Here is a 21,180-nt window from a genome sequence, read left to right on the forward strand (position 1 = left end):
CGTAGAAACTGTACATTGGAGGAGGTTGGGTGGGGGGGGGTTGGGTACACTGGGATATTGACAACCATACTGGGTAATTTACATTGGAGGTGGTTGGGGGGGGGGGGGGCACACTGTATAAACAAGCAAAACTGTACATTGAGGGGGGGGAGACTCTGTACAAACAAACAAAATTGTACATTGGACTATTGACAAAACCATACTAGGTAAATGACTGTACATTGGAGGGGGTTGGGTTAGGATATTTACAGGGGCCAGTGTTGAATTGCAGTCTCCCGTAGGTGTCTCTTGAGAGAGGTTTTGAAAGTGGGTAGTGATCCACATTCCTTTACAGCTTTGGGTAGGGCGTTCCACATTGATGTGGCATAATTGCGAAACGTGTTTAGTCCCTTATTTGAGTGTATTGAGCTGTACTGTATTGTACCCATTCTGCAATCTGTTAATAAAGTTTTCAATCAATCAATCAATCACATGATGAAGCGTTGGGTACCTAGGTCTAGTTCATAGACTTGGCCAGGATCCTTAAGATATGAATGTTGTGTCTCAAAGAGGTCAAGTAGCACTTTTATTTGTATACAGCCAGTCAGCTTGTGACTAACTTACACATCTACTAGCTAGCTAACGTTGGTAACAATACTTCCAGTGAAACGTGAACATGTGATCACACTCTTCAATGAGTGCAGATGAAACATAACTAATAACTAGCTGCTCCTCTCGTCTTTGTTTCAAACCTCAGAGACAGACAACACCTCAGGACAACAAGCTAGCAGCCGTTAGCCGCACAGCGTTAGCTCGTTAGCTAACAGACCGTTATCTAGAAGGAATATTGCTACAGTCTCACCTTGAATGCCTTGGTTGAATCCGCAAACAACGTTTAATAATCCCCACAGAAATGTCCAACAGAACACACTTGTTTACTTCTTGTATTTCGCACCTCGTCTTCAACTGGACTGACGTCACTGATGCGAAGGGGAACTCTGGCGGAGTGACGCTGCTTCCTGCTCGAGAAATCCAGCCTGTCAATCAACATGACGTACCAAGCCAAGCTCCTCCCACAATAACTCCCCCCAGTCAGTGATCACGTGATGATCATTGATCATGTTGAGAGTAGGGTCCGCCTGTACGCGGTCCGCCTGTACGTTAATGCCAAGCAAGCAGTGCAAAAATGCTTCCGCATTCGTCACCGCACGCTAGTGCGGTAAAGCGCCCTTCTTTTCAGACAAATGCTACCGTGCGTGCACCGGCGGCGGCGTGCTCGCTCAGGTGCGTGCGTGCGCCGGCGTGCTCGCGCAAGGTGCCCGCGCATGCGACACGAGCGGAGCTCAATATATATAAGTCACCGCCCCTTATTCAGTATCCAACAAATAGCTCAATCGGCAAGGACACATGGCTGTGGATCCTATGGCTTGTTTGCTGGCGAGTTCGAATCCCATCGAAAATATTTTTTAACGTGATTTTTTTTTAACGTGTATTCTTTCGCCGATTAAGGTTAGGCATTGTTTCGGAGTTGGTTAAGGTTAGAACGGTTAAGTTTAGGCGCTGTTAAGGAGCTGGTTAAGGTTAGAGTTTGTCAAAGAGAATGGCAATATAATTTCTATGGTTAAGGTTAAGGTTAGGCATTGTTTCGGAGTTGGTTAAGGTTAGAACGGTTAAGTTTAGGCGCTGTTAAGGAGCTGGTTAAGGTTAGAGTTTGTCAAAGAGAATGGCAATAGACAGCCTATTTCCGCGAAAATGAAAGGCGCATTACTGCATGCCACTACGGTAAATTTTTGCACTGCTTGCTTGGCATAAAGCTACACGCGTAGGGTCCAGCTGCAGACCCGGAGAAGCCTGATTGATTGATTGATTGATTGAACATTTTATTAACAGATTGCAGAATGGGTACAATATAATAAAAAAAAAAAAAAAAAACGATTGCTGTATAAAAATGTATTACACAAACAAAGAAGGTACATTACACGCCCACACACTCACATGAAAGCAGGAGGAACTAATGTGTTCATTGCAGTGAACAGATGGTAAACAAGTCAACGGGGCGGTTACCTAGCAACAGACAGTTCCTGCTACTGTATGTAGAAGACAAGGCCACAGTGAGGAAACATGAAGTTGACAGTGAGAGGGCCACCACTTTCAGGATTGGTGGAAAGTTATATACTTTTTCAATGAAAGCAGAAACAGTTGTGTTTGTCTAATTTGCCAAGAGACTGTCGCTGTTATGAAGAAGGGTTCACTGTGAACAGATATTATGAGCATATTTCAGAAGAATAGTATCAGCTATTGACCTGCAGTGAAACAGCTAGAAGCTACATGTAGCCTAGCCTCCCAGCAGCTGCTTTTTACATGAAGGAGGCGAAGAAAAACACTACCAGGGCTAGTTATGAAGTGGTGATGCTAATCACTAAACACTACCAGGGCTAGTTATGAAGTGGTGATGCTAATCACTAAACACTACCAGGGCTAGTTATGAAGTGGTGATGCTAATCACTAAACACTACTAGGGCTAGTTATGAAGTGGTGATGCTAATCACTAAACACTACCAGGGCTAGTTATGAAGTGGTGATGCTAATCACTAAACACTACCAGGGCTAGTTATGAAGTGGTGATGCTAATCACTAAACACTACCAGGGCTAGTTATGAAGTGGTGATGCTAATCACTAAACACTACCAGGGCTAGTTATGAAGTGGTGATGCTAATCACTAAACACCACCAGGGCTAGTTATGAAGTGGTGATGCTAATCACTAATCACTACCAGGGCTAGTTATGAAGTGGTGATGCTAATCACTAAACACTACCAGGGCTAGTTATGAAGTGGTGATGCTAATCACTAAACACTACCAGGGCTAGTTATGAAGTGGAGATGCTAATCACTAAACACCACCAGGGCTAGTTATGAAGTGGTGATGCTAATCACTAAACACTACCAGGGCTAGTTATGAAGTGGAGGGACTGAGAGACCCATGTTACTGACCAGTGACCAGACACTCTATATCAGTGATGTCTGTTTACTGCAGAGTGGAGGGACTGGGAGACCCATGTTACTGACCAGACACTCTATATCAGTGATGTCTGTTTACTGCAGAGTGGAGGGACTGAGAGACCCATGTTACTGACCAGACACTCTGTATCAGTGATGGCTGTTTACTGCAGAGTGGAGGGACTGAGAGACCCATGTTACTGACCAGACACTCTGTATCAGTGATGGCTGTTTACTGCAGAGTGGAGGGACTGAGAGACCCATGTTACTGACCAGACACTATATATCAGTGATGGCTGTTTACTGCAGAGTGGAGGGACTGGGAGACCCATGTTACTGACCAGACACTCTATATCAGTGATGGCTGTCAGAATGTAGAGCTACTTAACACTTATTTTAACACAAAAAAAAAAACACTTACAGCATCTAAAAAAAACTAAAATAAAAACGTCAAGTACAGTACTTTTCAGGAAACTGTCTCAAGTAGCCTACAGTATGACTGTATGTGATATATGTAGGCAAACCAGGGCTCAGTCCTATATTGCACATTCAGTATTCCAAGCTATTCAAGCTTTAGGGATAAATATACAATGATGAGAAAAAAACGTAAAAAGAAGAGACCAGTGTGTCCTCTACAGAGACCAGTGTGTGTCCTCTAGACCAGTGTGTGTCCTCTAGAGAGACCAGTGTGTGTCCTCTACAGATACCAGTGTGTGTCCTCTAGACCAGTGTGTGTCCTCTAGAGAGACCAGTGTGTTTCCTCTAGACCAGTGTGTGTCCTCTACAGAGACCAGTGTGTGTCCTCTAGAGAGACCAGTGTGTGTCCTCTAGAGAGACCAGTGTGTGTCCTCTACAGAGACCAGTGTGTGTCCTCTACAGAGACCAGTGTGTGTCCTTGTTACGTTCCAGCATGTGGCTGTTGTATGTTGTTTGTACTTTTGTGCCCCCCCCCCCTTTCTCTCTCTTTCTCTCTCTCTCCTTCTCTCTCTCTCTCCCACTCCCTCCACCTGCTATACTCTGATCCAGGTTCCTGTCCTTCATCAGGACACTAATTGGAAACCAGGCAGTCATCCCAGCCATCAAGCAAATCACCAGTTGACCAATCGGAAGCCCTCCTCTTGTTTTAAAACCCATGTAGCACTTCCTGTTTCCCTTCCTGTTAGCCAACTTGGTACAAGTGTATGTGTGTGTGTGGGTTGGGAATTGGAGCAGGTAAGGGGCCCAACACATTTGGTGCTACACGTAGTGGTAATATTGTCTAGACACACTAGGTAAGGAGTGATGCCACTCATTGTAGGTTTTGGACATAACGTTTGGTTAGTCAGTTAGTGAGCAGTAGGTTTTATCTGACCTTTGTGTTTGGATATAGGTAGACAAGATATTCCTTACTGAGTTAGTTGTGTTTTGTTTTACTTAGTTTATTCCTTTGGCATCATTCAAGCTCCTTTTCCCTCCCCCCCCCTTTTCCCCTTGGATGTGTGTATCAAATCCACCATTGTCATTGTCTATTAGTCTGTTTTGTTTGTATATATAAAAGGCACAATATATTACTTTCTTTCAACTAAACTTGTTGTGGGCATTGAATTATTTATCATTTGGTTCATTTATCACTAATTACAACACAATCATCTTTTATGTTATTCACCCCTTCCCCTAGACATACTGGGGTTGTAACATAAAATGGGGGCTCTGTCCGGGATCTCCTGTAAAGGGTTCCTGGTTTTGATGATTGTTTGTGGTGATGATCCACATAATTAATTCTTTGCTACTGTTAGTTATTGGTATTTTGTGATTGGTGTACTGTTGCTGTCCACTGCTGACATGGCACAGTTTACCATAGATCAGTTTGTTCAGAATCCCTCTGTTGAAATTTTTGTTAAGTGCCGAAAGGATGATTTGTTACTGATAGGCAAGCACTATGGTCTCCAGATATCAAGGTCTCTGCTTAAAAAAGAGATTAGGTCTATGGTGTTGGACAAATTGGTGGAGATGGAGATACTTGTGTTGCCAGAGCAGCCTGGTTCTAGTGCCTTGGAGGAAGAGGGGATGAATGAATGAATGAATGAATGAATGAATGAAAACTTTATTTAACAGATTGCAGAATGGGTACAATACAGTACGGCTCAATACATACAATTGTTAAGGGGATGCAGACCTGAGAAAGACGTTTGTCTTGTTTCCATCTTGTTTCCATCAGGGTCCCCCATCAGGACTACAGAGGTTAGTTCACCTTTGTTTCAGGAGGAGCAACAAAAGTCACCGGTTGGCTTGGGTGCGAAGGCAGAGGTGAAACCACCTGCTACCTTACCTCGCTTTGACCCGCTCTCTCCTAGCTCAACCAGTTCAGTGGTTGATGCACGAATGAAAATGTGCTTGACTCGGCTTCACATGGAAGCTCAAGAGAAGGCTGAGGCACGACAAATTGATTTCAGGCTAGCAGTACGCAAGCTGGAAATCGAGGCTGAAACGGCTGTTAAAATACGACAGCTGGAGTTGGAAAATGCAAGAGATGGTTTCCAGTCTCCGATGGCACCATCTTCATCTCAATCAATTCTGTCTAGGTCATTTGACATAAGTAAAAATATATCTCTGGTTCCACCTTTTCGGGAGACCGAAGTAGATGCCTACTTCAGTGCATTTGAGCGTATTGCTACATCCCTTCAGTGGCCGAAGGAGGCATGGCCTCTATTGTTATAGTGTAAACTGAGTGGAAAAGCTCAGGAGGTGATTTCTTCTCTGTCCATTGATGATTCATTGCAATATGACATTGTGAAGTCTGTTGTTCTCCGTGCATATGAGTTGGTGCCAGAGGCCTATAGGCAAAGATTCAGGAATCACAAGAAGTCCTCAAGTCAGACATTTGTTGAGTTCGGCAGAGAGAAGGGAACTCTTTTTGACAAGTGGTGTAGTGCTAACAAGTCTACTGACTACAACTCTCTTAGAGAACTGATGCTGTTGGAGGAATTTAAGAATTGTGTGTCTGAACGCATTGTGGTCTACTTAAATGAGCAGAAGGTAACTTCTTTGTCACAGGCTGCAGTGTTTGCAGATGAGTTCACGCTTATTCACAAAACGGTCTTTACACCATCCCGTAGTGATAAGTTTGCAGGGTCACTTCCTGAAGGCCCTGTGTCACAATCAGGCTATATGACACTGCCACCTGCCCACTCAAAAACCGACGTGCATGTTATTACTGCCATAAGACTGGGCATCTCATTGCTGACTGCCACATTCTTAAACGTAAACAACAGCAAGGTCAGAGTTCATGCCAGACAAAAGGGGTAGGCTGTGTTAAGACAATTAGGCCGTCTGCCTCAGGTCAGCCCACCGAACCGGATCCTAGTTTTAAGCCATTCATTTTTGATGGGTTAATTTCGCTCACTGGAAATCCGAGTGATCAGAAGTCTGTTCATATCCTAAGGGATACTGGTGCTAAGCAGTCCTTCCTGCTTGCTAACGTTCTGCCCTTTTCTGACCAAACGTCCTGTGGCTCTAGTGTTATAGTGCAGGGAATTGAAATGGGTTTCATTCCTGTGCCGTTGCATAAGGTCCACGTCCAGTCAGCTTTGGCTTCTGGGTTCTTTGACATTGCTGTGCGTCATGCATTGCCAATCGAAGGTGTTGCCTTCATTATGGGTAATGACATAGCTGGAGGAAAAGTGATGCCAGTGCTAGAAGTATTGGATCAGCCAGAGCAGTGTCCTGTGTTAGACCTTGGTCAGTTATTCCCTGAGGCCTTCCCTGCCTGCGTGGACACCCACGCTCAGTTACGAAAAGGGGAAGAAATGGGTGATATGGTTAATCTGGCTGACTCTGTGGTAACATCCTTGTTTGTTAGTGATGATATTCTAACTGCTAGCCCTGATGTCTCCAGGTGCCCACCACTAGAAGAGACCAAAGGTCACCCAAACTCTACAGACCAGACCAAGAGTGGCTGTATTCCTCAGTTACCTGTGACTCGTGAAAAGGTTGTAGGCCTTTTGATAAGTACCCCTGACCGCAAGCGCAAGACTCGTGTTTGCCATGTTAACATGTTGAAGTTGTATTACCTTAGAGGGAACCCTCAGCCAGAGGAGGTAGAGGGAAAAGCAACCACCTCAGTTGCTTCAGTTCAGGTGATTGCTTCTGGTGTTACTGATGATGTTGATGGCAAACCACTAAACAATAGTGTGTTTGCTCCAGTGTCTACTGTTTGGGTTACTTTTCTTTTTCTGTTGCTGTCGACTCGTTATCTGTTTCTGTCGACTCGTTTTCTGTTGCTGCTGACTAGTTTCCTGTTGCCGTCAACTCGTTCTCTGTTGCTGTCGACTTGTTCCGTTTGCCGTAGACTCATTCCCTGTTGCTGTCGAATCGTAGTAATCGACCCGAGTGGTTGTTGTACCAACCGCACTCTTTTAATTTTTTGGGTAATTGGTTTGTTTTTGTGTATGGGGATGTTACGTTCCAGCATGTGGCTGTTGTATGTTGTTTGTACTTTTGTGCCCCCCCCCTTTCTCTCTCTTTCTCTCTCTCTCCTTCTCTCTCTCTCTCTCCCACTCCCTCCACCTGCTATACTCTGATCCAGGTTCCTGTCCTTCATCAGGACACTAATTGGAAACCAGGCAGTCATCCCAGCCATCAAGCAAATCACCAGTTGACCAATCGGAAGCCCTCCTCTTGTTTTAAAACCCATGTAGCACTTCCTGTTTCCCCCCCTTCTTTTTGTCTCTATGCTGTTGGTTAAATGTTTGACTCTGATATAGTTAGCCAACTTGGTACAAGTGTATGTGTGTGTGTGTGGGTTGGGAATTGGAGCAGGTAAGGGGCCCAACACATTTGGTGCTACACGTAGTGGTAATATTGTCTAGACACACTAGGTAAGGAGTGATGCCACTCATTGTAGGTTTTGGACATAACGTTTGTGTAACTGAGGGGTACAATTCCCTGACTGTATTGATAAGTATGGTATCATTAAACCACTACCGCTTTATGTACTTTAACTACTGGCCATACAGTACACGATATCTAAATATGATGAACACTTTCCACAATGAAATCGGTTCCAGTCAAAGGTAATAATCAAATATTTAATGGAGCAAAAGGTACATAGAATATTTATCTTACATTTATCATTTGAATGCACTTGTAAGGCAAATGAGTACTCGTAGGCAAATCAACACTGAATGTCCAATCTCTGGTTACGCAGGAAGCAAGTATACAACCTGGCTCTTAGGAAATTATATCTATGGTACACTTAATGATATAGCGGGATATTCTGGAGGGGGTCCTCCCGGTTGTAAGCCGGTAGGGGGGGTAGGAGAGCCGTCGGTAGTAGACCGTCTGGTCAACGATATCTATGGAGACTTCAAGTACAGAAGACAGTGCAATAGACTCTTGATCCGTAGATGAATACACCTTGGTTCTCTTGTAGGCTGTAGCTCCACAATGAAGAAGAAGCTAGGCGACCTCAGTCTCTCTGAGCGCCGACTCAACTTGACTCCTCTCGGGGGTAAATCCAACACTCACAGGCGTCGGCGATTATCCGCTCCACAAATCACAGTACCAAAGCAAATATGTATTCCAGCCGCATAGGGCTCAGCAGTCGTCGGGTAGGTAATCCAGTGTACATGTCCCCCGGTCCTCGCCTAGATCTCCTCGGATGAAAGCGCCATGTGGTCGGCCCAACCTGGATAAGACTCTAGATAACACGAGGAAGCGTTGGAGATGCTGGTCACTTTAGAACTCTAACCGCACGATGCACCATACACGATAGACTATTATTACTTGATAGAAATACGTCGCACTCGACGGTACAGTGCCAAACTCTGATAATTCAGTTATTAATTCGCACGAGGTCTCAATGCTATTCTAAGGCCAAACAGGCCATACTTCACCGCACGTCGTATCGTGGGTGAGGCTTCACGTTCTGTTACTAAGTTGGGAAGAAGGGTAAGGGACTTCTACATTTACTTGTGCCATATTTATATGCACGGTGAACAAATAGTGCCACTCTCATTTCGGTAGCCGTATCCCTGAGCGGAGCCGGGGCTAGTACGGACATGTCTCGTCGGTACCTTTGAACTTGACGCCAGGGGCTGGTCCCCTGGCGCCTGGTCCTTTGTCCAATAAGAGAATGAACTATTATGGGCTATAGTAGGCTAAAGGGATATTCCGTGTATATGTACAAGGAATATACAAGGGATATCAAACGATATACAAATACTATTCAATATATATCAATAAATAAATATATATATTCGGTTTAATCTGATCCTTCGTAACAGTTTGGTTAGTCAGTGTAGGTAGTGAGCAGTAGGTTTTATTTGACCTTTGTGTTTGTATATAGGTAGACAAGATATTCCTTACTGAGTTAGTTGTGTTTTGTTTTACTTAGTTTATTCCTTTGGCATCATTCAAGCTCCTTTTCCCTTCCCCCCCCCCCCTTTCCCCTGGTTGTGTGTATCAAATCCACCATTGTTTATTGTTTATTATTATTATTATTATTATTATTATTATTATTATTATTATTATTATTATTATTTATTGTCATTGTCTATTAGTCTGTTTTGTTTGTATATATAAAAGGCACAATATATTACTTTCTTTCAACTAAACTTGTTGTGGGCATTGAATTATTTATCATTTGGTTCATTTATCACTAATTACAACACAATCATCTTTTATGTTATTCACCCCTTCCCCTAGACATACTGGGGTTGTAACATAAAATGGGGGCTCGTCCCAGACCAGTGTGTGTCCTCTACAGAGACCAGTGTGTGTCCTCTAGAGAGACCAGTGGATGTCCTCAAAGTCCATGTTGGTGTCCGTCTCCAGTAAGCTCATGATGACAGTCATGGCCGCCTCGTCGCTGCTCAGGTTGCCTAAGCCAGGCATCCCCATGCAGTCCAACTCCAACTGGGACGCCAAACCTGAGTGACCAGAACAGTATCGGGTCAAGCGCAGTAGACAAGACTTGAAAACATTACACTTACAACGCTATAAACATAGCAAGGACAGATTGCTGTGGTTGCGTTTGCTGTGGTATGCTGGGGGGGCAACACCAACACAGACAAAATAAATAAACTGGTCAAAAAAGCAAGCTCTGTGGTGGGAGCGGACCTGAAAAGTCTGGAGGTGGTGGCAGAGGGGAGGACGAGGAGGAAGCTGTATGCTATCCTTGAGAACCCCTGCCACCCCCTCCATGATGAGCTGACGTTTAGCCACAGAATTCTTCCCCCCCCCCCCCCCCCCCCCCCCCCCCCCGACATACCACAAAGCGCTTCGGGCAGTCCTTTGTGCCGGTGGCAATGAGGCTCCACAACCAGGCAGCGTCTATGCCAAACGCAACGCAGTTCGGTTTCCAGGTTCCTCTGATTGGCCGCGACGCCCATGTGAGCCGCGCTAGCATGCCCCCTTATCCACCGCTGCCGCTACAGCTCGCCTGTGTGTTGCAGCGCGCGCGGCAGATCGGCTTTGACGCTCGCTTCCTGAGTCAAGAAACGCGCTGTTGGTAACACCACCCACTTCAATGACAGAGCTCTTTTGTTTAATAATATTGTCGCGCCGCCACTCTGAGTCAAGAAACGCAGTCATCTTAATATGCTGCTTATGCAGTTATCAGCTGTATTTGGCATAGACGCCTGAGTCAAGAAACGCTATTGTCGCGCCGCCACTCTGAGTCAAGAAACGCAGTCATCTTAATATGCTGCTTATGCAGTTATCAGCTAGCTGACTAAATGTAAATCTTATGCAACGCCAGTCAAGAAACGACCGCCTCAGCAGCATCACGCATCAACTGTAATGTGGAGTGGACTTAAACATATTTACAAATACAGCTGATAACTGCATAAGCAGCATATTAAGATGACTGCGTTTCTTGACTCAGAGTGGCGGCGCGACAATAGCATTTCTTTTTTATGACTTATACTTTATTGCATATTTTTTCTTTTTGCACACAGTACTTCAGGACAATACAATGAATGACATATTTTGCATCAGCATGGGTCAGTCCTGAAGGACAACATAGACACCTGGACCCCTAACGTCTAGGTTACACTGATACCCCCCATATGGGGGGGAAGACAGAAAAAAAAATAAAAATAAAAAATAAAGACATTAGAATAAGTAAACCTAAACAAACGAAAAATTCTACCATAACAAAAAAATAGAAAGATAAATTAGACTAAGCCGAGAATATAATGGGAAGTAGTACCAAAACAGAAATAAAACACCAAACGAAAAAATAAATCTACATTAAAACATAGCCATTCTTGTCTACATAAACATGGTGCATTTGTCAGGTATTATATACTCATGTGCATCGTCGCTGTCTTAGACAAGTGTGCCCCTCCTCCTTTTATAGTGAGTGAAATTGCAAATATTTCCCCCATTTGCTAATATATTTGTCTCCTTTCTCTCCTAAACTAAAAGATATTTTCTCAGGCAGCTACCCTACCCAGTTCTCCACTCCACTCTCGGAATGACGGGCCTTCTGGTGCCTTCCAGCCTCTCATTATGATCTGTTTGTCTATCACAATACTAGTCTGTATCCAATCAGCTAGGGGCTTTGCGATATGGCTAAGACTGCAGGGATCCCCCAGGATATATAAACCAGAACAGAAATCATACTCCGTCCCTGTGACCTCTGTGATGTAGTCATGTATGTTACTCCAGAAGTCTCTGATTTTCGGACATGACCAGAGTGCATGGACTAGGTCCCCCTCCCCTGTGTGACATTTCCAGCAATCTGGGTTCTCTTTCAGGCCCAGTCTATACATTTTAGAGGGGGTCCAATAAATGCGGTGGAAGATCTTGAATTGTATTAGCCTTGTTCTAATATCCCTGGACACCTGTTTGGGGATCCCCGAGATTATATCCCAGTCCTCTTGCTCAAATGTGACCCCTAGATCCTTTTCCCAGACTATTTTGAGAGCAGAGGATATCCCACTGCCCTCCCTGTCGATAAACATGGAATAGTAGACCGAGGCCTCATGTCCCAACCCAGAAATAGCCAAAATCTTTTTCAGCAGGTCTGTACCCTGGGGGAGGGTCTGTGGCGAGCCAAATGTGCCTATGAGAAGATGCCTCAATTGTAAATATCTCAAATTGATTGTTGGCCAGCTGATATTGTTGAATCAGTTTTTCAAAAGATTTTAATGCATCGTCTTCATAGAGGTCCCCCAGGGTGAGGATGCCTTTGTCTATCCATTCCTTCCACATAAAGGGGGATCTGCATATACACAATTTTGGGTTGGCCCATAAGCCTGCTGACAGGCTTAAATGTGGGTTGATATGAAAGATGCGAGACACCTTCTTCCATACGGCCTGTATGTGAGAGATGATAGGGTGAGTTCGGGCAGTTGGTGGTAATTTAGCTGTAATATACGACAGTGGGGGCAGCCGTGTGTATACCGACTGCTCCATTATGTACCATGGAGGCGCTCTCTCAGGGGGCAGGGCCCACTGTGTCATGTGTCTGAAACTGTAAGCATAATGATATAGTAATAATTTGGGGAGACCCAGGCCACCTCTGTCCACAGGCTGTTGTAGTTTACCAATACGCATCCTGGGTCTTTTACCGTTCCACAGGAATGTGTTGCATATTCTATCAAATTGTTTAAAATACTTGCTAGGTATTGCTATCGGCAGTGACTGGAGGAGGTAGTTTACTCTGGGAATGCAGTTCATCTTAAGAACATTAACCTTTCCCCATAGTGACAAGAAAAGGGGAGCCCATCTCTCCACATCCGCTGAGATTTTGCCTAGTAGTGGGTCAAAGTTGACACTAACAATGTCATTTACTTGCTTGGGGAAAAGAATCCCTAGATACCGAATACCCTTTTCAGGCCACTGAAAGGAGCCATCTTTAAATAGTGATTTGGGGCAGTAGGAAGTTAGGGGAAGAGCCTCCGACTTCGACCAATTAACCTTATACCCTGAAAATCTTGAGAACGTATCTATTGTCTTGAGTAGTGCGGGTACAGCATTGCCTGGGTCTGTAACAAAAAGCAAAATGTCATCTGCATAAAGCATACGTTTTTGGGCCGTGCCCCCCACTGTAACTCCAGGGAAACTTGGGTCCTTACGTATAGCTGCTGCCAGGGGCTCAAACGCTAAACAGAAGAGCAAAGGAGAAAGGGGTGACCCTTGGCGTGTCCCGCGGCCTAGTTTGAAATATGAGGAAATTATCCCATTTGTTTGCACCGCTGCCTCCGGTTGGTTATACAACAACTTCACCCATTTTATAAAGGTCTGACCAAAACCAAACGCCTCCAGGGTTGAAAATCTACGCTGTCAAACGCCTTTTCCGCGTCCAGTGAGATGGCGGCCGTTGGTTCATTATCGCTACTGACTGCCCACATTACATTGATAAGGCGTCTGACGTTATCAGACGAATTTCTTTTGCGAATAAACCTAACTTGGTCAGGATGCACCAGGGAGGATATTACTCCATCCAAACGGTTTGCCAGTATTTTGGAAAGCACTTTTACATCCTGGGAAATCAGGGAAATTGGACGATAATTCTTGCACTCGGAGGGTTCCTTATCTTTTTTCAATATTAAAGATATCAAGGCCTGTGATAGGGTGGGGGGTAAATAGCCTCTATCCAAAGCTTCAATATACATACTCTGCAGTAGAGGTGTCAACTCTGTTGAGAAGCATTTAAAGAACTCAGCTGTAAGACCATCAGGCCCCAGCGCTTTACCGGACGGCAATTTCCTAATAACCTCTGCTATTTCATCTTCTGTTATTGGGGCGTCTAAATACTCACGTTGAGCCGCGTCTAATGTAGGGAGATCCAGCCCGCTAAAAAATAAAGGAATTTCCTGCTGTGTCGCCTTGGAAGAGGAAGTGTAAAGACCCATGTAGTATTCTTTGAAAGTATTGTTAATATCACTAGCCTTAGTCACGACGGCTCCCCCCTGTACCTGAATAGCCGAAATAGTGGATGATGACTCCTTGTGTTTAATATACCTGGCCAGCAACTTCCCGGCTTTGTCCCCCGATTCAAAGTAATTCTGCCTGGCCCTAAACAATCCAAACTCGACCTTCTGTGAAAGGATACAATTATACTCATACTTTAATTGAGTTACAAGCCTTAAGTTATTTGGTGATATTTTTTGTTTGAGCTGACCCTCCGCAACCAGCAGCATTTTTTCTAAATCGCCCATTTTTTTGGCGTTCTGCTTTTTCTTATATGATGCATATTGAATTACGTGACCCCTCACAAAAGCCGTCAGAGCTTCCCAAGCAACCCCTGCTGATGGCGCAGAAGCATTTCTTGACTCAGGCGTCTATGCCAAATACAGCTGATAACTGCATAAGCAGCTGTCGTAAATTAAGTGGATCAAAATGACCCGTATAAGCATTACAGGAGGGATCAAAATCATCTAGCGGTTTCTGGAGAAAGCCACAGGAGACCTCAGTCAAAAGCTAACAGTGCAACCCTTCACCCTTCACCTAGCAGCTATAGGAAAAGGCCCAGAGTGCCATAAAGATAAAAACAGACCAAATGGCAAACAGATGAAACATCTTCCCCCACACAACGAAGTGGGATGGTGGGCCCAATAACTAACTTTAAGTCAGAAAATGACAGCCTGAAGGCCGGAGAGGAGATAGCAGGGAAGAGTTCTGTTTACTTTAGCTAGCAGACCAACCAGGCCATTCTGGGATACCCACTGTTAGGTTGAGTAGATAATATATTTCAATCTGTATGGGGGCCGTGTTCAGGGACACTTGGTTAAATCATTCTAAGAGAAAACTAGTTCAGGTAAGTGTCTAAAATTGGATCAACAGTAACCATCTGCTGAAAACAAAGGTAAATTAAGTTATAATCATTATAGAATAAACCCTAGATGTTGGATTATAATACTGGAGTATTTGAACAAAGGTAAAAACTAAACAAAATATTACCACTTTAAGTTATGTAGAGAAATAATAAAGGCAGAATGATCAGGAAATAGTCTGCCCAATAGAATCAATAAACTAAAGACTAACCCATTTGTGAGAACTAACATAGAAAGCGATGGATCAATGATTGTAAACATTATAGAATCACATTCAGATCAATAAAATAGGTTAAAAGACATATACTGGCCTATAGGAAAACGGGAGGAAGAATGGTATTACTCTAAGTCACTAAATGGGAAGTAATCTAAAAATGAATATTCCGGATAAAACAATGCATTTAGTAAACCAAGTGATTTGAAGTAAAACGGCTTATAGAAAGTAGAATTGTCCCCTCTGTAAAGCAGACTGAGAGAGAGTTTCAGTTTATTTAAAAAGGACAGTACACATGAATCAACAGTACTGTAAATGTGCCAGTTTTAGCCAGCTGTCTAATTCGCAACTGTAGTCCTTTTGGCAAGATGTTACCATACACCTAAAACAGAAGCATTTAAAGTACAACACAATCCAACATGATAATAGTAGAGAGAGAGAGAGAGAGAGAGAGAGAGAGAGAGAGAGAGAGAGAGAGAGAGGGGGGGGGGGACGGACGAGAGAGAGAGAGGGGGGGACGAGAGAGAGAGAGAGAGGGGGGGGAACGAGAGAGAGAGGGGGACGGACGAGAGAGGTAAAGAGAGGGAGAGGGAGAGAGGTAAAGAGAGGGAGGAGGGAGAGAGAGGGGACGGACGAGAGAGAGAGGGGGGGAACGAGAGAGAGAGAGAGGGGGGGAACGAGAGAGAGAGAAAGCTAAAGAGAGGGAGGAGGGAGAGAGAGAGAGGAGGGAGAGAGAGGGAGAGAAGAGAGAGCGAGAGCTAAAGAGAGGGAGGAGGGAGAGAGAGAGTGAGAGAGAGAGTCTCACTGCTTGCTGCCCTGGATTCTGACTGAGACTCCGACCTACTGGGAGCATCTTCTCTGCTCAACACCTTCAAAGACATGAGAAGTTGTCGTCGTCGTCGTTGTTGTTGTTGTTGTTGTTGTTGTTGTGTAAGATCAGACAGGACAATAATGGTGACCACTGCTCTATATATACTATAGTAGTAGATAAGTGCAGGGACTGGGAGACCCATGTTACTGACCACATTCTCTCTCTCTCCCGCTGTGGCCCCTGCCGGGGAGCACCTGGGCTGGGCGTCCTGCCTCCTCTGGCCCCCTGCCGGGGAGCACCTGGGCTGGGCGTCCGGCCTCCTCTGGCCCCCTGCCGGGGAGCACCTGGGCTGGGCGTCCTGCCTCCTCTGGCCCCCTGCCGGGGAGCACCTGGGCTGGGCGTCCTGCCTCCTCTGGCCCCCTGCCGGGGAGCACCTGGGCTGGGCGTCCTGCCTCCTCTGGCCCCCTGCCGGGGAGCACCTGGGCTGGGCGTCCTGCCTCCTCTGGCCCCCTGCCGGGGAGCACCTGGGCTGGGCGTCCTGCCTCCTCTGGCCCCCTGCCGGGGAGCACCTGGGCTGGGCGTCCTGCCTCCTCTGGCCCCCTGCCGGGGAGCACCTGGGCTGGGCGTCCTGCCTCCTCTGGCCCCCTGCCGGGGAGCACCTGGGCTGGGCGTCCGGCCTCTTCTGGCCCCCTGCCGGGGAGCACCTGGGCTGGGCGTCCGGCCTCCTCTGGCCCCCTGCCGGGGAGCACCTGGGCTGGGCGTCCTGCCTCCTCTGGCCCCCTGCCGGGGAGCACCTGGGCTGGGCGTCCGGCCTCCTCTGGCCCCCTGCCGGGGAGCACCTGGGCTGGGCGTCCTGCCTCCTCTGGCCCCCTGCCGGGGAGCACCTGGGCTGGGCGTCCGGCCTCCTCTGGCCCCCTGCCGGGGAGCACCTGGGCTGGGCGTCCTGCCTCCTCTGGCCCCCTGCCGGGGAGCACCTGGGCTGGGCGTCCGGCCTCCTCTGGCCCCCTGCCGGGGAGCACCTGGGCTGGGCGTCCGGCCTCCTCTGGCTGACGTGGAAGGGCCCGGCTCAGTACTCTGCCAGTGCCACCCGTACGATGATTAGATCTACTGGTTAACGGTGTGAGAGGCTGTTCTACGACTCGATTTGGCCCTAGAAATTCAATCTCAGACTGATCCAGACCCCGAACTGAGAGACGGAGGCGTTTAAGGGCTTTTACTGTGGGCCTATAAGCTCAAGGCCAAACTTTTTCCCCCCGAAAATATTTTTCAACCCGAGCAATTAAAAGGTCCTGTAAGGTGTTTTTTTGGTTAAAATAAGTGTTAACATTCCAACAGCCATCACTGATATAGAGTGTCTGGTCAGTAACATGGGTCTCCCAGTCCCTCAGCTCTGCAGTAAACAGAAAATACATTTGCTGGTATCCTGTTCCCACTTTATCCAATCAGGAGAGAGAACGTTAGGTTATGACTATAACCAAGTTCTGTTAACACTTAGTGAACGCTCAGCGTTCATTGCATATATATCTCACTTCAGCATATATACACTGAATAATTTCACAATGTACCTTTAAATGCCAGCATTCATCTGGCCACACCCCCATCCGCTTACCTATATAAGCAGGGATGGTGCCACACACTCATCTCCTTCCCAACAAATTTCATCACAATGAAAGATCAAGGGCCTGCAGCGTCGTCTAAACGCTGAGCGTTCACTAAGCGTTAACAGAACTTGGTTATAGTCATAACCTAACGTTCTGTATCACACTTAGCTCACGCTCAGCGTTCATCGCATAATAGGAGCTGAGCGGGAGCTAGAAGCTCGACAAATGTACCCTGCTGAGGCCCCCCACAACCATCAGACCAGGGAGGGCCGAGCCCCCCCGACCCACCCTAATGGAGAGCACCCCCCCTATTGGTGGCTTCACGGGAGGGCGACGGACCCGACTGTGCGAAGAGGCACTCAAGCAACTCAATGCACAGGGTGAGCAGACCGTGGCTTGACCCCACGACAACACACACGCACAACCCGCATGCCACCCGGGAACGAACGGAGGGATAAACCTCGTTACTGCCCCCAGAATCACGGGGTCAAGGGTAAACCCAACCCCGTGGCAAGGCCGTAGCCGCGGAGCGCGTAGGAAGACCCAGACCCACCAAAGGGACTGGACCCCCTGGAACGGGGGCCCGGAGAAGTCCATGATGCCAGCATCAAGACCCCACCAGGTGGGCACTTAGTGACCCCGCCCCCCACATCGCCAGCGTATTCGGACAAAGGCCCCTCAGCCGAGCGGGCCCTGTCCCCCCAATAGTACACCGCCTGGCACACTGACCCTGCAGAACAGGCAGTCAGCATGGCCGTAAGCACACAAAAAAGGTTAACCAACGGAAGCAGGCAGCGCACCGGAGAAAAACCAGGCAACAGGCTATTATAGACAGGCGCCAGAGGGGACAGCTGAACACAGCCGCCCCGGCGGAAGGAGCGGAAGCTGGCGGTGTTGCATGACCAAGCCTCCATTTAAAAACCCCCACCCAGAGGGGTTGAGGCAGAGAAGGCTGACACGATTGGCAGACGTCATGAACGTGCAGGGGCACCCTCAAACGGTGAACCCGGGAGTTGACACTGCTCCAACACACCAGGGAATCAACCACCTTGGTGTTACCCAATGCGGTGGTTGTTCCATAACCCCTCAAGGAAAAACTCCAAAACACACCTGCGGGTATACACCGGCTATACCGCAGTACAAGTGTTTCAGTTTTCAAAAAAGGGTTAACCCAGGCCTACGGGTCGACGAAACATTACCTCGGACCGGGCCTGGCGATACGGAAAGCACAGGGTCACCAGAGGAGGTCAAAGACCACCACAACAGGCCCCTCTTCGCCATGCGTGAGAAATGAGCGAAAAAGAATGGAGAACCAGCCCCTAAGCACACCGTACTTGGTATTCGCAGGCGGTCTCCCAACCAAGTACTAACCAGGACCAACCTGCGTAGCGGCCGAGATCCGATGAGATCGAGCGTGTACAGGTTGGCATGGCCGTAAGCCATTACGACAGTGCTGAGTAAAAACGTACCCAACCAGGGTCTCCATAGCGCTTAACCCTGTGACACCCGGACCGACCTGGCATTTTTCCCCCTGAAAAAAGCAAAAGTCCCTCAGGGTACCAGAACAGCAGATCTGCATCCCCGGCGGACAACGGGTTCAACTGATCCGGACCAGCGTGACCAGAACCAGTCCCGTGCCCTAACCACGCCGACATGCCTACTCCAGGAGAAAGGGCAGATATGCGTGTCGATCTTAACATGAAAAGAAGGCGCCACCCAGACGTTCGGGCGAACCGCGCCTGGTGGCCCACCCCAAGGGCGTGAGACCCCTCTACATATGTTCAGATCCATTCCGTCATCATCCCCCAGACATGAACGAGAATCCGTCGATAACCAACCCAGGTCGTGGGATGTGGTCGTCGGAAGAGGAAAAACCCCCATCTCAGTTGCTTTATAAAAACGCCGTTTTAACCACAAGCAACCAAGGCGTGCCAGTCAGTCGCCTGTTTACAGCGAGCTAGCACTATACGTGCGTCGGGACACACCCCCATCAATGAACAGGCTATTTAGACCGGTCATTGAATCCCCAAGGCGCCCAGGGGAACGACAAGAGGGGTTTGACACTTCCTAACTCCAACACTTTTTGAATAGAAAAAGAAGGAAGCACCAACAGTATGTATCCCAGTCTACACAGCCGGGGGTAAATTTTTTTCACATTTTTACATCCCACCACCCTCCCATAGGAAGGAGACGGGGATCCCCAGAGAGACTTCCCACGCGAGCTGTACAGATTGAAAAGAATATATTGCACCTTGAGCCATGTAAAAAATTGGTCTTAGGGCTCTCCGGGGAAGAGGCACTGAACCCATACACACTCAATAATCGAATTGAATCGAATACATACACAATAGAATAGGACACCTTCTAGAGGATCCACTCACTTTGACAATCTGAGGAGGAAGGCTCTGTACTCTGATGGAGGCTCCCTCACATGGAAGGAGGAGTCCGAACTCACAGAAGGCCCGAATAGGCGCTTGGTGAGGAGGAGCCCTGACCACCCCCCCGAAACAGATCCATCACATGGACCTGAACAGCACACGGAAGTCCTACCAACAGAGACGTGCACAGTGACGTACTCTATGGCGGGGGAATTTCTGCGGTGCACACGCCCAATATTCCAGGCCGTGGCACCAGGAAAACCCCCCCCCCCCCACCCCGTAACGTGCCGAACCGCAACGTGACAGGAACCTTGAAGGACAGTGGGTGTACCCCTGACCGACAGAAACAAGGGGGAGAGGAAAGGTTACCAGTTCACCCCTTTACGACCCCACACCCATGATACGATGTAATGACAAAAAGAGAATATGACAGTCATAGTCAGCTCTATGAAGCGCTTGACAGCTCCACACAGCGCATGAGCTAACCTGCTATCTGATTTTTACTAAGGAAAAAACACAGAATAGAGAGGGCTCTCTAAGAGCCCCGGTCCAACATACACATGTGCTTCTGTGGCCAGTCCAACCCAGTTGTAGGTCACATGACACACACAACCCATCAACACCTACAAAAAATGGCAAAAACACTCTACAGAGGAATGCCGTTTTTCATAATGAGAGAATACATAATTCTCTATTAGCATCGGCCACAGGCCTTGCTAAGCACACACGACAGCGACCAAACAATCTTTTCTTTTAGGAAAATAAAGTTTCTCCAGCAGTTTTAGCACAACCTCAGCAATCAAGCTAAGGGTTACATCGCATCCCTACCACACAAAAGACACAATGTAGTGCAACATGTCTGATAGGAGGATGAAAAAGTCCCCAGGGAACCGGGGGGAAACACAATCCTCTTATTTTACCCTTAATACGGCCAGTTAAAACAGGAAAACCTGTTAATATGTGAACACACTGTTCATTGTCATCACAGGCTGAGAAAAGAACATTCTTTTACTCACTTGTCACTAAGCATAGCTTCATAGGTTAGTTACCTTAGTTGTGAGTACACGGTACATATAAACACACATGATGTTTCTCACACAACAACCAGATCATTTTCACATCTGTAACAACCCGATTTGCACAGAGAAGCTAACTGCCAGTGACAAAGACAGTTCACACATAACTCGCGTCGTATCCTAAATGCATTGCAGCAACACACGTTTTGGGAAAACATCGTTATTCACAAAACATTTAGAAAGGTAAAACCAGAAGACGTGTTATAAGGTCTGGTCAAACCTTGTCCTACCCGGAACGTAGATCAGCGAAGTGCAGTCTCAAGACACCGTAGAAACACAGCCGTCCTGTGTTGTTCGATCCGGGCAGCGTCGCCGCTCTACCCATCGCAACGGTCCCTTTGTTGACGCAATCCTTGC

The sequence above is a fragment of the Notolepis coatsorum genome (assembly GCF_963971535.1).
Source record: "Notolepis coatsorum genome assembly, chromosome: 8".
In the NCBI taxonomy this organism is placed as follows: Eukaryota; Metazoa; Chordata; class Actinopteri; order Aulopiformes; family Paralepididae; genus Notolepis; species Notolepis coatsorum.